Source organism: Mobula birostris, chromosome 6, assembly GCF_030028105.1.
Source record: "Mobula birostris isolate sMobBir1 chromosome 6, sMobBir1.hap1, whole genome shotgun sequence".
Lineage (NCBI taxonomy): Eukaryota > Metazoa > Chordata > Chondrichthyes > Myliobatiformes > Myliobatidae > Mobula > Mobula birostris.
In genome coordinates this window covers 176,580,728-176,598,101 of record NC_092375.1, presented here as the reverse complement: position 1 = coordinate 176,598,101, position 17,374 = coordinate 176,580,728, and positions in this window count along the sequence as shown.

The window sequence follows — 17,374 nt, the reverse complement described above, 5'->3', positions numbered from 1 at the left end:
AGAGTGGGCAACAGAAAAAGAGAGAAGATGGAAAGGAAAAAAAATACTGGAAGGAGAAATCGAAGGCTGTCAGATTGGAGGCTACCTATTCTTTAGTGCCCTGAATGGAGGCAAGTGAGGAGGTAAATGGGGAAGTGTAGCATTTCTGTTACTTGCAGGGATATGTGTCAGGAGGCAGAGTAATGGGGGAGGGATGAATGGTCAAGGGAATCATAGGGGGAGTGATCCTTGCAGAAAGCAGAGTGTCAAGGGAAATAAAAACATGTTTGGTGGTAGGATCCAATTGAAGAGGGCATAAGTTGCAGAGAATGATGTGTTGGAGATTCCAATGGTCCTTGCAGGTGAGGCAACACTTAACCTGCAAATTTGTTGGGATTGTCTTTCATATCCGGTGATCCCGATGCAGCCAACTCTACATTGGTGGAACCCGACGTAAATTGGGGAACTGTTTTATCAAGCTCCTCTGCTCCATCCATCAAAGTGGAATTTCCTGGTGGCCAACCATTTTAATTCCTATCCTCATTCCTGTTCTGAAATATCAGTCCATGGCCTCCTCTCTTATCACAATGAGGCCACTGTCAGGGTAGGGAGTAACACCTTATATTCTGACTAGGTAGCCTTCAACCTGATGGCACGGACATCGATTTCCAGCATCTGCAGGAAATATGTTCAAGCCAAATGGAGTTTGTGAACCCAAAGGTTGAAGTGAAATCTGATAAGGATTTCAATGCAGTTCATGTCCATTCTTAACAGTAGCATGGTACAGTAGAAGAGATTGTTAAAGCCACACCAAAGGCAAGATCTTTTCACTATAAGCAATTGCTTTAGACACACAATGCATATGTGGGTATGGCTATATATCGATGGCCAAAAAGCTACAAGACATAACAATCCTAATACTGCTAAAGATTGAGGACAGTGCGATACACAGACACAATATATACCTGAATGATTAGTGTTACACCACAGATCACATGATGTCCTGATGGAGAAAGGCATTCCATATCAGATGAATGGGTACTATCAGAAAAGAGCAGCATAGAGGCTTGCTTAGCATAAGTAGATTTGAGATACTACAAAGTACATCTTTAACTCTGCAGAGCATGAATGCCACAAGTCAACAATATGCTTGAGCAGGACCACAATTAGTTATAAGCAACTGTTATAACTAAAGGATAATTCTTTAATAGTAGATGAAAGAAAATCAAAGTAAAACAAACAGTTTAGTCAGTTATTTTGCATGTTTCTTTCCTTACATATTTTCATTGTTGTAGAAAAGACAATAAAATATGTCTCAAGTAATATTAAGGTTTACCATTTTACCATTTGACCAAATGCTCTATTACTTATTATCAAAATTTTGGTGCTGAATGGTTCGAACTGATTTTGCCAGTGTGATACAGGTAGAGAATTCTCTCTCACTGAAATTTGTCTTGCTTAAGAGTTATTTTGTTAATTTGAATTATTGAACATTAACTATTTCAAATTTCTGTTAGTCATATGATATGGAAGGGCCATCTGAATGCTAAAAAAAATGACTTTCATCGTAACTGTTTCATTCTGTACCCAGTTGCTTAGGGTCATTTTAAAACAATTGAAACAATTCATATGGCTGCCAAACAGTGGAATGATATTTGGGTGAACATTTGCTGAGAGATAAAAGAATTGTGCAAAAGCTATTATGTTTTATTAAAGACAGCCTTTAACTATCCAAATATTGAGTGGAATAGCAATAACAAAGGGGAAGGGAATGAAGTAGAGCTGCTTAAGTATGCCACGTGTACATTGTTCATCAGAACTTTTCCTGCTCATGGAGTAAAACAGTATTACTGAATCTGTTTTTCGGAAGTCAGCTGGAACACATGAAGAAGGTATTGGATGAACATCAATGGAACAATAATAATAGTACACTCATGCACAACCCCAACGAAAAATGATTAATTATAGTGGCAGGAAAGTGATGCTATATTTTTCCATGAATAAAATCATTAAAACTTACCAACTTTACAGCACATAATTTACCAAACAAATTCAGCAGCCTTTCTACACATGGCCATCTTGATCACATCATTTAACCAATGATTGTGTGTTACATCACTGTTGCACACCCATTGAAAATTTAGTAACTTATTTTATAGTGGTTACAAGAGATTCACAGATGATCCTTGTAACTTTAGCTGATTTACAAATTAAGCTTCAGGTTGTAAACCACAGTTAAGAAAGTGAAACATAACAAGACAAACTGACCACAGCAAAATTGGGCCAGAATTATTAGCATCAAGGTAACATTGATGTAGTATAACCTAAGTTATGAATAACTTTAATAGATTAAAACAATAACAGAAAATAGATTTAGTTTTTGCAAAAGAAAAGATACGAGCGCATGTATTAAATATGGAAGTATCAAGACAACTTGAAGTAGCGGATGACCAGGTGGATGTTGGGGGAGAGTTCTATTACCTTGACTTTTAGAGGAACTTTGAGGAATTCATTTAAGATCTTCAAGCAACACCACCAGTTCAGGTATTGGCACAAGTTCAATCACAGAGGAAGCAGTTCGTTGATGATGGATGGAGAACAAGTTCGAGTTATGGGTGTTATATCAAACACATCACTGCATGCCTTTAATCTAGCTGATGATGGAGAAAGACACAAGCATCATTGCCCACCTGCAGAACAAGAGGGCTGCAATGAATAATGCATTCATGCACAACTGAGAATAATTCTTCAAATTTAAAAGTTGTAGTTATGCCTGTCACATCTATATGAGCTGTGTAGCTGTGAACACTGACAACCAGGGTTGTCACCATCATTATGTGCCATGTTATGTGACTTGGGTGTTCATGGTCTTTCCGTGGCCATGACTGTTCTTGGCAAATCTTTCCTACAGAAGTGGTTCGCCATAGCCTTCATCTGGGCAGTGTCTTAACAAGACCAGTGGCTCCAGCCATTGTCAATACTCTTCAAAGCATTGTCAAAGCCTTGCTTTGGTGGTTGCACAACCAGGACTTGTGATATGCACCAGCTGCTCATAAGGCCATCCACCTGCTCGGGTGGCTCCAGGTGATGCTAGTTGGGGAGGCTAAGCAAGAGCTACAACTTTCCCAAGGGTGACCTGCAGGCTAGTGGAGGGAAGGAGCACCTTACACCTCCTTTAGTGGAAACATATCCCCACCCGGCTACCCAGATGACCAGAGTACCTGAGAACAAACATGCATGTTTACAGCCACACTTAAACATAATTGCTATCCATCTCAGTTTACCCTTTGTCTATAAGAGATAATTCTTTTTGCAAAAAGCCTATTGCACACCTTCAATCTTTGAGAAGTAATGTGTGTGTTGGATTTAAGGTCGCCTGACCCACCTGCTGGGAGTGGATGTGTGGCTGTGATTCTTCAAACCACATCATGCTGCAATCCATGTTTGCCCACCAAGCAAGAAGTGCAAAAGGCATCAGTAAATTTTTAAAGCCCATCTGGAAAGGAATCAAGGGAGCTTGAGCAACACTCACCATCTTCCAGCAGTGGTTCATTTTGCAAACAATGAAGCAATAATGTAGCAGACAGTGGAGACTCCAGGTGAAAGAAACTAGAACACAACCAGGCTGGTGCGAGCTTCACAAGATGCGGGCTTCTCACCAAATGGGTATTTAATTTTGTGATTTATTCTCAATATTGACAGTTAGTTACAATACCTTTAATTGTACAGCCTCTCAGCAATGTACACAAAATGCTGGAGGAACTCAACAGGTCAGGCAGCATCTATGGAAATGAACAAACAGTCGATGTTTTGGGTCAAGATCCTTCTTCAGGACTGGCAAGGAAGGGGAAAGATGCCGGAATATAAAGGTGGGGGAAGGGGAAGTAGGACAGGCTAGAAGGTGATAGGTGAAGCCAGGTGTTGAGAAAGGTAAAGGGCTGGAGAAGGAGGAATCTGATAGGAAAGGAGAAGAGCACCATGGGGAGATGATGGGCAGGCAAGAAGAGGTAAGAGCTCAGAGGGGAGAATAGAAAAGGGGAGTGGAGAGATTTTTTTTACTGGATGGAGGAACTGATGTTCACGTCATCGGATTGGAAGCTACCCAGACAGACTATGAGGTATTGTTCCAATACCTGAGGGTTGCCTCATCTTGGCACAAGGGGAGGCCATGGACCAACATGTCTCAGCAATTATGAACAGGAGAAAATCTTGCATACTTACAAAGATCCCTGGAATTCACAGAACAGTGCTTCACTAACAAGGAACTAGATGTAATAACTAAAACCATTCATTTTAAAACAAGGAAACTCCAACAGTTAGACAGAGTCAAAGAGACATCAAATCATTGCAATACAGCAAAGACATGGGCCCTGTGGTCCAACAAGACCATGCCATGTTCCCTTTCAGCTAGTCCCAAGCTCCTGCATTGAGCACATTTGTCCATAAACCCCACTCCTTCTTAAATGATAGGATATTACTTGCTTCAATCACTCGTTCTGGCAATTCATTGTTTATACTCATAATGCTCTGTGTGTACTCAGAGGCATCAGTAACTCTGTGGACTAGAGATTGGATCTTAGTTTGCTTGCTTTCCAGGAAGCAAATAAAACAAAAACATGTCACATAAGGCAGCGATAATAATCCTGATTCCCAATGAACAATTCTGGACTCCCACTAGGATGGGCTGGCATAGTGCCAGAAAACTGTGAGTATTTTTTTTATGTAGCTATCATATATGTCCAGCATTTGTTTTCAATGTGTTTATGAATTTATCCATCTCACTCTCACCAGCTCATCCATTTTCATCTCTTCTGTTTCTTGGTGCCCTCACCTCAGCATGAAGAGAACCAGTTTATCCTATCGTCAACTCTTGCATTGTTTTTTCACTTTACAAATACAAAGACCACTAAGAATGCATTATTTTTCATTAACTTGTTTCTGTCTGTCTGAGTTTCTTGTGTTCAGCTGTATCTTCCACAAGAGTGACTGCACAGCAAATATGCGCGAGTGTGTGTGTGTATGAAGGCAAACCTCTATGGTCCATCCTGGTGTGATGATATGTCATAGAGATAGATCAGAGTGATTCTGTCATCAGCATTCAGTAGTTTATGGTGAGAGGGAGAAAGCACATAATACGAGATAGATATCCTCAACACCAGGCTGCCAAGTCCACCTAAACAATGCACCTTCAATTTCAGGGCTGAGATGTTTAAGAAGGGTGCAGGGGAAGCATGGGAAGATCTTGTGTTCAGGTGTGACAATAACCCCCTGTAAGGAAAAGGAGTTTTTGATGATCTTAATAATACCCAGCCTTAAAAATTCCAAAGAGAACGAGTTTGCTGCTTTAAGGCAGGGGTTCCCAAACTGGGGTCAATGGACCCCTTGCTTAATAGTAGTGGTCTATAGCTTAAAAAAGGTTGGGAACCCCTGCTCTGAGATAATAAATGAGAAAATTATGCAGTTTTTAATTTTTAAAATGTTTTTTCTGTGATGCATTATGGTCTGATTGATGCAGTTGAGATCCAACATTCTGCATGGCCAGAACCTGAAGTGCAAATAATGGTCTTCGACCAGAATCTGCAGTGTATGTACAGCCAGAGAGAATATAGAAACATAGAAACATAGAAAATAGGTGCAGGCGTAGGCCATTCGGCCCTTCGAGCCTGCACCGCCATTTATTATGATCATGGCTGATCATCCAACTCAGAACCCCGCCCCAGCCTTCCCTCCATACCCCCTGATCCCAGTAGCCACAAGGGCCATATCTAACTCCCTCTTAAATATAGCCAATGTACTGCCCTCAACTGCTTCCTGTGGCAGAGAATTCCACAGATTCACCACTCTCTGAGTGAAGAAGTTTTTCCTAATCTCGGTCCTAAAAGGCTTCCCCTTTATCCTCAAACTGTGACCCCTTGTTCTGGACTTCCCCAACATTGGGAACAATATTCCTGCATCTAGCCTGTCCAATCCCTTTAGGATTTTATACGTTTCAATCAGATCCCCCCTCAATCTTCTAAATTCCAATGAGTACAAGCCCAGTTCATCCAGTCTTTCTTCATATGAAAGTCCTGCCATCCCAGGAATCAATCTGGTGAACCTTCTTTGTACTCCCTCTATGGCAAGGATGCCTTTCCTCAGATTAGGGGACCAAAACTGCACACAATACTCCAGGTGTGGTCTCACCAAGGCCTTGTACAACTGCAGTAGTACCTCCCTGCTCCTGTACTCAAATCGCTATAAATGCCAGCATACCATTTGCCTTTTTCACCGCCTGCTGTACCTGCATGCCCACTTTCAATGACTGGTGTATAATGACACCCAGGTCACGTTGCACCTCCCCTTTTCCTAATCGGCCACCATTCAGATAATAATCGGTTTTCCTATTTTTGCTACCAAAGTGGATAACTTCACATTTATCTACATTAAATTGCATCTGTCATGAATTTGCCCACTCACCCAACCTATCCAAGTCACTCTGCATCCTCTTAGCATCCTCCTCATAGCTAACACTGCCACCCAGCTTCGTGTCATCTGCAAACTTGGAGATGCTGCATTTAATTCCCTCATCCAAGTCATTAATATATATTGTAAACAACTGGGGTCCCAGCACTGAGCCTTACGGTACCCCACTAGTCACCGCCTGCCATTCTGAAAAGGTCCTGTTTATCCCACTCTTTGTTTCCTGTCTGCTAACCAATTCTCTATCCACATCAATACCTTACCCCCAATACCATGTGCTTTAAGTTTGCACACTAATCTCCTGTGTGGGACCTTGTCAAAAGCCTTTTGAAAATCCAAATATACCACATCCACTGGTTCTCCCCTATCCACTCTACTAGTTACATCCTCAAAAAATTGAATGGGATTCGTCAGACACGATTTTCCCTTCACAAATCCATGCTGACTTTGTCCGATGATTTCACCGCTTTCCAAATGTGCTGTTATCACATCTTTGATAACTGACTCCAGCAGTTTCCCCACCTCCGACGTTAGGCTAACCGGTCTATAATTCCCCGGTTTCTCTCTCCCTCCTTTTTTAAAAAGTGGGGTTACATTAGCCACCCTCCAATCCTCAGGAACTAGTCCAGAATCTAACGAGTTTTGAAAAATTATCACTAATGCATCCACTATTTCTTGGGCTACTTCCTTAAGCACTCTAGGATGCAGACCATCTGGCCCTGGGGATTTATCTGCCTTCAATCCCTTCAATTTACCAAACACCACTTCCCTACTAACAAGTATTTCGCTCAGTTCCTCCATCTCACTGGACCCTCTGTCCCCTACTATTTCTGGAAGATTATTTATGTCCTCCTTAGTGAAGACAGAACCAAAGTAATTATTCAATTGGTCTGCCATGTCCTTGCTCCCCATAATCAATTCACCTGTTTCTGTCTGTAGGGGACCTACATTTGTCTTTACCTGTCTTTTCCTTTTTACATACCTATAAAAGCTTTTACAGTCAGTTTTTATCTTCCCTGCCAGTTTTCTCTCATAATCGTTTTTCCCCTTCCTAATTAAGCCCTTTGTCCTCCTCTGCTGAACTCTGAAGTTCTCCCAGTCCTCAGGTGAGCCACTTTCTCTGGCTAATTTGTATGCTGCTTCTTTGGAATTGATACTATCCCTAATTTCTCTTGTCAGCCATGGGTGCACTACCTTCCTTGATTTATTCTTTTGCCAAACTGGGATGAACAATTGTTGTAGTTCATCCATGCAACCTTTAAATGCTTGCCATTGCATATCCACCGTCAATCCTTTAAGTGTCATTTGCCAGTCTATCTTAGCTAATTCACGTCTCATACCTTCAAAGTTACCCCTCTTTAAGTTCAGAACCTTTGTTTCTGAATTAACTATGTCACTCTCCATCTTAATGAAGAATTCTACCATATTATGGTCACTCTTACCCAAAGGGCTTCTCACGACAAGATTGCTAATTAACCCTTCCTCATTGCTCAAAACCCAGTCCAAAATAGCCTGCTCTCTAGTTGGTTCCTCGACATGTTGGTTCAAAAAACCATCCCGCATACGTTCCAAGAAATCCTCTTCCTCAGCACCTTTACCAATTTGGTTCACCCAATCTACATGTAGATTGAAGTCACCCATTATAACTGCTGTTCCTTTATTGCACACATTTCTAATTTCCTGTTTAATACCATCTCCAACCTCACTACTACTGTTAGGTGGCCTGTACACAACTCCCACCAGCGTCTTCTGCCCCTTAGTGTTACGCAGCTCTACCCATATCGATTCCACATCTTCCTGGCTTATGTCCTTCCTTTCTATTGCGTTAGTCTCATCTTTAACCAGCAACGCCACCCCACCTCCCCTCCCTTCATGTCTATCCCTCCTGAATATTGAATATCCCTGAACGTTGAGCTCCCATCCTTGGTCACCCTGGAGCCATGTCTCTGTGATCCCAACTATATCATAATCATTAATAACAATCTGCACTTTCAATTCATCCACCTTATTACGAATGCTCCTTGCATTGACACACAAAGCTTTCAGGCGCTCTTTTACAACTCTCTTAGCCCTTATACAATTATGTTGAAAAGTGGCCCTTTTTATATAAATTGTGTCTCCCAATGAAAAATAATATGTTCTTTAAACACTCACATGTAACAATCCAATAGTTAACCAGACTCATTACACACAATTTAAGAAATATGTTGGATTCTTCTCAGAATCAGAAAATCATGAAGTGTTTTCTGACACTATACCAATCTGCGTGTATTGTAATCCTGCTTCCTCTACTTTTCCCTTGCCTTCCTTCCTAAACCCTGCAACTTCTTTCATTTCAGGTACCGACCCTGTTCTCAATTTAATGCTGCAAAGCCTTATTCAATGGCTACAAGACCAAAGAGCTGATTATCAACTTCTGGAGAAGGAAACCAGAGACCCATGAACCAGTCCTCATCAGAGGATCAGCAACTTTAAATTCCTCAGTGTTATCGTTTCAGGGGATCTTTCTGGGGTGAAAGCATGGGTGCACCCTTACTTCCCTAGGAGTTTGCGAAGATTCGGCAAAGTGTTGACAAACTTCTGTAGATGTGTGGTGGAGAGTACACATCACTGTGGCTGCATCACAGTCTGATATGGTCCACCAATGCCGTTGAAGACAAAAATTAGTGGATACGGCCCAGTCCGTTATTGAGCATGTCCATACAGACTGTTGTCACAGGAAAGCAGCATCCAACATCAGGAACCCCCACCACCCACAAGTCATACGCTTTTCTTGCTGATGCCATCAGGAAGAAGGTATAGGAGCCTCATGACTCAGACAACCAGGTTCAGGAACAGTTATTATCCCTAATCGTCAGGCTCTTGAACCAAAGGGGATAACTTCACTCAATTTCACTCACCCCATCACTGAAATGTTCCCACAAACTATGGACTCACTTTCAAGGACACTTCATCTCATGTTTTTGATATTGATTGCTTAATTATTTATTATTCTTATTATTTATTTTATGTTATATTTACATAGGTTGTTGTCTTTTGCACACTAGTTGAATGTTCAAATTGTTGTGGTCTTTTATTGATTCTATTATGGTTATTATTCTATAATAGATTTATTGAGTATGCCCACAGGAAATGAATTTCAGGGTTACATATGGTGACATATATCTACTTCAATAATAAAATTTACTTTGAACTTTGACCTCTGTGTTCATTTAACTCATTTAGATTTGTGCTCCCAAGTACTTATTTCCTCTTCTCACTCTTCCTACCAAAATGTAACCCATCATATCTCACACCATTATATTTCATCTGCCATCTATCTGCTTATTCAAGCAGTTGTTTTGTATTTCCTTGAAGTTTATGAATGTTTTCCTCACACTTCATAATGGCTCTAAGTGTTTTTTTTGTCACTTGAAGACATGAAAATTAAGCCTTGTACACCCAGACACAGATCATAAATATAGACTGGTAAAAGTAGTGGTATAAGTACTGACCCTTAGAGAACTCCCTGTATACGTCCCTGCAGACTAAAAACTAATGTTCCACCAGTACTCTGTTTCATGTCCTTTAGCCAGTTTTCTATTTATGCTTGAACAGTATTGTTTATTCCATAGACCAATACTAATCATAAACCTATCATATGGAGCCTATTAAACCCCTTTGGGAACTCATTTTATACAACATCAACTTGTATTTTCTGTATCGATTCTCACTTTTGCTTCATGGAAGATCTATCACTACGGTAAGACACAATTTGGTGGTTTTCTCCTCCTAATCAGATTACTGAAAGGTCACCAGCTTGAAATGTTAACTCTGTATTTCTTTCCACATTTGCTGACTGACCTGCTAAGTATCCCTGGCATTTTCAGATTTCCAGCATCTACAATTTCTTGTTTTCTAGACAATCCATAGTTGTCCAACAGACTGCTAATGACGTTCCCGATTCTTCAGTTTATAACTTTCCTCACCAGTAAGACTGAACTGATTGGTCTGTAATTATTGGGTTTATAGCCATACCATTTTTGGTTAAGGGTGTAGCTTTTGCAGTTCTCCAGTTCTTGGGCATCAACACTGACTCTACAGATAAATGGAAAACCATGGCCAGTGCCTTTGAAATTTCCATGCAATTTCCCTCAGCATTAAATGATCCACCCTACTTGCTTCAAGTGATTTGGACCATAACACATTGGAGGAAATCAGGCTATTTGGTCCATCAATTCTGCTATATCTTCCAATCATGGCTGTTTTATTTACCCCCATACCCTATTCCCCAGCATCCTACCCATAACCGCTGATTAAGTACTCATTAATCTCAGCTTTACATGTACCCAATGACTTGGCTTCAACAGCCATCTGTGACAATGAATTTCACAGGTTCACCATCCTCTGGCTAAAGATATCCATCCTCATCGCTTTTCTAAAGGGATGTCCTTCTATTCTGATGCTGTGCCCTCTGGTCCTATTGGAAACATCCTCTGCAGTTCCACTCTATCTAGGCCTCTCAACATTCAGTAGGTACCAATGAGAAACCGCCTCATTCTTCTGAAGTCCAGCAATTACAGGCTCAGAGCTATCAAATGTTCCTCATACGTCAATCCTTTCATCCTTGGGATCATTCTTGTAAACCAGTTCTAGACCCTCTCCAGTGCCAGCACAGCCTTTCTTACATATTTCACTTAATGCGTATCTAGACTTTCTAATACCTTCTCTTTATTTATTTATTTTTATCGTCTGCACCATCTCCATTGCATCTTTTTTTGCAACATCTTCTCCTTTGGTAAACACTGAAGTAAGGTCAGTTAGTACCTGAGGCATGCTTTCTGCCTCCTTGAATAGATTACTATTGTCTCTCATAGATCCCACACCTCCACCTATAGCCTGCTTTCTTTCCATGTTTTCTGCCAAGCTTTTCTGTTCTCCCTTGCTTCTCTTATTTAGCTTTTTTATTTCCCTTCTAAACTTTCTGTAATTAAAAAGACATCTGTCATATGCTCTCTCTGTTCTATGTTACTCTTCAATATATTAGGTCACCCAAAGAGTACTGGCTTTGATTTCTTTAGAATGCTTTTGAAATGCCTCTGCCTTCAAAGCCTCCCATTGTTCCATGGGAGATTGCCTGCCAGGTTTTGATTAAATTTACCTGGACCAGGTCTGTTCTCATCTATTGAAGATGACCCTTCTGCAATTGTCTACTTTTATCAGGAGTGGTCAATATCTTTTTTTTCTATAGCATTTGAGTCATTTATTATATTGATAAGGGAAAAAAAAATATTGCCATTGCTTAAATTACTTTAATTTTAGTCTGTGGATAAAATGAGATGAACCAAGGGGAAAATTAATAGCAGGGGTTGGTTGTGGCCAGCTTCCATGTTGAAATATTTGTTTCCATCCATAATTAATAAAAAAAAAATCTTTTGAGCAAAATTACATGATTGGCATACTTCTTCTGCAACACTTTTCCTTAAGACCTCAGTTGGCTCCCAATCATACTGATCATCAGTGTGATTAATGTATATGGAAAATGTGAACCAACAGAAAATATCCTATTAACACAGTTACTACCAAAAAATGATATTCCTCTCAAGCTGCCAGTTTATAAGCTCCACCTCTATTAATAGGACTTAAATACCTATATGGAGTTTCATATACTGCGAGCTCAGTTTGTCTAATATTGCTCAAGTGCAGAGGTTGGTTCATATAAAGTGACTGGAAATAGTAAAGTCTGCTCTCCATTTTTATTGATTCCAATTTAAAATGAAGTGTAAAGTAATGAAACTGTGATCAGTGCTATAATTCAAGTATATAAACAAAATATAAGAAAATTGATGAAGTGATAACTTCTTCTTAGCTTCCTTGTGGGGAAAGCAACAATTTGTGAAACTGCAAAGAGAATTTTGAGCTTTACGCAACAACATTTGGGTTTAAAATCTTCAGAGCATTCCAATACTTCCCCCTTCAAATGAATTGTATTTCATGTGTAATCGCTTTTAGTGTTTTTACAAAACTGTAACCCTGTGCCTATAAAAAGTTCCACAAACACTGAGAAGATCATTTCATCTATTTCCATCTTATCTGTGACACAAATCAGCTATTCATCCTATCAAGAGTTTGTAGACTCTCAGAGCAATCATATCAATCTTATTCACCCATTTACTTCCTTATAACTGATCCCTGTCACATGGCAATCAACTCCTCAATTCCCCTTTCTATCCCCCAATACTAAGGGAAATTTACAATGCCCAGTTAACCCACCAACCAGCACAACCTTGTTATGGCAATTCATCTAGAGGAAACCCATACAGAAGTTTCACTGCAATTAGGCTAAAAATTTAACATTATTTGACACCCCAGTAGCAAAACTGAAGTTTAACCCAACCAGACTTTGTTACTACCTGGAACTAGTAACCTGATATTTGGACAATTTAGCTGTCGGGCCAGATGAAAAGGTAAGGATGTCAGGGCCCAAGGCAATGGACGGGACGGATCAGCTCGTTGATCTGTGAAGTTTACTCTGCTCTGTGCTGCATTTAAGGGTCTGTGTATGAAATCTCTCTGTGGATTTCACTTCAGAACGATATTTGCTTGCATTTATAGTTCGCATGATTTGATTTTTTTTCCTCTGCACATTGGATGTTTGACAACCTTTTTGAAAATGGATTCTTTTGGGTTTCCTTGTTTTGTGGCTGCATGTAGGGAGACAAATCTCAAGGTTGTACAGTGTATACATATTTTGTTAATAAATATACCTTGAACTTTAAACTTTGGTCCTTCATCGCCAGCACTGCAAATCAGCAGACACAATGTTCACTATAAAGATAAAGATAAAGATTAGATTTATTTGTCACATGTACATTGAAACTTACAGTGAAATGCGCCATTTGTGTTGAATATTTGCTGGGGCAGTAAAGACGTAGCGTACACCTTTGGAAAGTGGGAGGAAATTGGAGCACCGGGGGAAACGTATATGTTCATGGGGAGAACATACAAACTCCTGACAGATAGCAGCGGGAATTGAACCCTGATCTTACAGCTAGGGCTGTAAAGCATCGTGCAAACGGCTACACTACCATCACGAAAGGACCTGAGTAACATGCAGTCAGATTCTGGTGACAGTAGAGAGCTAGCAACTCTAGTGGATTTCTCTACCATTTCTCTAAAACGTCAGTAAAAGGTGTAGGTAAGTAGTGTACGCGTAAAACTGAATGTGCCTCCATGAAACTATGCACCCACAGTATGAAAGGTACATAGTAATGAGCAACATAACTGCTGTTAATTTTGCAGTGAGATCTCAATCAGCTGAAGTAGTCTAGCAATGACATTCAGTCTCATTCTTCCCTTCACTTGAAATTATTCTGCAGCACAAATCTACCTTGAGAACCTAATTAAGATTCTTGTAATAGTTTAAAAAAATCACTATGTTTTTTTCTATCAATTTCAACAGTACCATATTTATGTGTTTATTAAAGAAGTGAGCAACCTATGAGCCAGCATGGGATGTGCACACTCTGATGTGCAGCCGGTTAAGATGGTGCAAATAGCAAATTTACCGGAAATTGGCTTTGGTTTATTTAATCATTAGTGCACTGTCACAGTTGTCATTTTTGTGATGGTTCATCCATCTCCACTAGTTCTTGTGTATTGCTTAGTGATGCATTGAAGGCAGCATCAGAGGGAGATAGGGTTGTAAAGAAAGATTTTGGCAATTGTCCTTCATAAATCAAGTACTGAGTACAGGAGATAGGAAAGGTGTAAATAAGGTTGAATGAATACAGAGAAAATTTACAAGGATATTGCTAGGTCCAGAGGACCTGATTAATAAGGAAAGATTGAATAGGTTAGGATTTTATTCCTTAGAATGTGGAAGGTTGGAAGGTGATTTGATAGCGATCTACAAAATCATAAGAGGATTGGATAGAGTAAATGCAAGCAGGCTTTTTTCTAAGGTTGGGTGGGACTACAACCAGAGGTCGTAGGTTAAAGGTGAAAGGTGAAAAGCTTAACGGGAACATGAGGGGAAACTTTTTCATTCAAAGGGTCGTGAGAGTGTGGAATAAGCTGCCAACACAAGTGGTGCATGTGAGTTCAATTTCAACATTGCCATAGGTACATGGATGGTAGTGATATGCAGGTGCAGGTCAATGGGAGTGGGCAGTTTAAATGGTTTTGGCATAGGCTAGATGGGCTGAAGGGCCTGCTTCTATGTTGTACTTTTCTATGATACTATGACTCTATGACATTGCTGAGTTTCATCCAAGTGTACGTTCAGTAACGTTTTGATAAATTTCAAAGCAGAATTTCTCTAAAACATCCGTCTCTGCAAGTGAGACCAAATATTGAGATAAGTTGGAGTACACATACTGATGTGAATATTTATTGTCCAAGAGTAAGCCATCGGCCAGTCTGGGCAAAGTTTGTTACACGAATGTGAGATTTTCCATTTCACTGCTACTTTCTTCTGGAAATTATGAATCGGTTGCCAGATTTGATCAGTTACACATTGTATCAACTGCATAATAAGTCTCAGAACAAAATGCTGGAATAGTCATTATCAAAAAAAAATCAATCCTTACATCTTCCACTAAGTGTCCAGTTTCAAAACAAGTTTTAGTCAACTAACTCTTGCACTAGATCAGGTTCCGTTTTGAATCAGATTTTTAAATGAATAGATTAATTACATGCTTATATTCATCTAGGTAAACTTCAGTCTAATAAATTACTGTGTCATTTAAAAATTCATAACATGGTTCATCTTTTGAATCAAAAGAATGAAGAAGATTAAAGTGGTCGTATTTCAGTTTTTAATAGGAACTTGCTGCTCAAACGTAGGCCCACAAACATGGAAAGACAAATGCACATATAGACACAGAAATACACACTCTCTCAAATAGACCTGTACTCTTTGAATTCACTGTGCGGGTGATATCAAAGAACAGAACAAACAGCGTTTTGATATGTCTTTGAAGATGATAACAGCTTCTGACAGAGAAAAAGGATGGCTATGGGCCTGTGAGAAAACATCGTCTCTGATTGACATGACACCTGGCCCAAGGAAAGTTTACCTTTTAATGAGAGCTCTGTAAGACCCTCTCAAAGACCTCAGTGAGTTTTCAGTTGGACAGAAGTAGTCCACTTGTAGCAGATTTCAATCATTTTACAGAGCTGTTCCCATCTACACCCTGCCTTTAAGCAGTAAATGCTGAGGAAGAGACTTTTGAAGAAAATGAGAATATTTTGGATTAAGTACCTTTGCAAGAATGATTTTAGTTTGTTTGAAGATTATGCTTTGCTTATCCATAGTAAAAAGATTTTCTGCAAATTCCTATAATACTTTCTCCAGGTGGTTGGTGTTCTGATCTAAATAAGAAGAGATGAAAAAATATCATAAAAGCAGGTTGAAGATTTCTATCACTTTAATATTTATGTTGCTAGATGTAAAAACTAACAGTTTATACTTAAGCAATATGCATGAAATGGCCTAAAAATTCTGATCTAAGTATTTATCCATTCAATCTATGAATAAGTATTTGATATCAATGTAGAGAAAAGATGATTCATTGCTGTACATGTAGTGTTGACAATCAAGTATGTTTATTAGACATTGCCAATCAATGTCTAATACTAACTGCCAAACGGTACACAGTGATTTCTTGCATTTCTTCACTTTCAATTAGTTTTGTCCTAGTTCTTTGTGCTTTAACACAGCATTAGTGACTAGTCCTCAGCTGAATATAACTGCACAATATTGATCAAAGTTCAAAGTAAATTTATTATCGAAGTACACATATGTCACTGTATACTACTTTGAGATTCCAGGCACTTATAGGGGAAAACCAGGACAGTAGAATTTTTAAAAAATTACTATACATAAACAAAGAAAAAAGACCACGTGCAAAAGAAAACAAACTTTGCAGGTAAAATATTACTGAGAACATGAGTTGTAAGGAATCCTCGAAAGTGAGGCAGTAGGTCATAGAGTGAGTTCAGAGAACTGAATGAAGTTATCCGTCTCAGTTCAGGAGCCTGTGGTTGTAGGGTAATAACTGTCCCTGGATCTGGTGGTGTGGGACCTAAGGCTTCTCTCCATCCAGCCTGATAGTAGTAGTGATAAGCAGGCATGGACTGGATGGAAGAGATAATGGATGTAAATATACATAATGGTGGAGAAGGTTTTGCCTGTGATGGTCGTGATGAAGGTGGAAATGTCCACCACATTCTGTAGTCTTTTCCATTCATGGGCACTGGTGTTTCCATGCCAGGCTGTGATGCAACTTGTTGGGGTACTCTCCTCAGTGCTTCTATAGAAGTTTGTCAATGTTTTAGATGACATGCCAAATCTACGCAAACTTTGAAGAAAGTAGAGGTGCTCTTGTGCCTTCTTTGTGATGACACTTACCAGTCCAGGATAGATCCTCCAATATGTTAATACCAAGAAATTTAAAGCAGCTGACCCTCTCCACCTCCAATCTCCTAATGAGAACTGTCTCATGGAACTCCAGCTTCTTCCTCCTATAGTCAATGATTGGCTCTTTGGTTTTGTTGCGGCACCACCCAACCAGCTTTTCGATCACCCTCCTATATGCCAATTCCTCACCACATTTGATTTGACCAGCAGCAGCTGTGTCATTGGCAAACTTAAATACAGCATTGGAGCTGTACCAAGTCACACAAACAGAAGTATGAAATGAGTGCAGAAGGGCCGGAGCTCACATCCCAGTGGTGTCCGTGTGCTGATGGTGAGTGTGGTGTTGTGGCCAACCCATACTAACTAGAATCTGCCAGTAAATGAAATCAAGGATCCAATTGCATAGGGAGGAGATGTCAGTGGAAATTCAAAGGTGAATCTTTCAGATATTAGCTCATCCAGATCAATTAAACAATATCAAGATTAAATAATCTAAATTTAAACAGTGCAGTAGAACTTCTGTTATTAATGTGA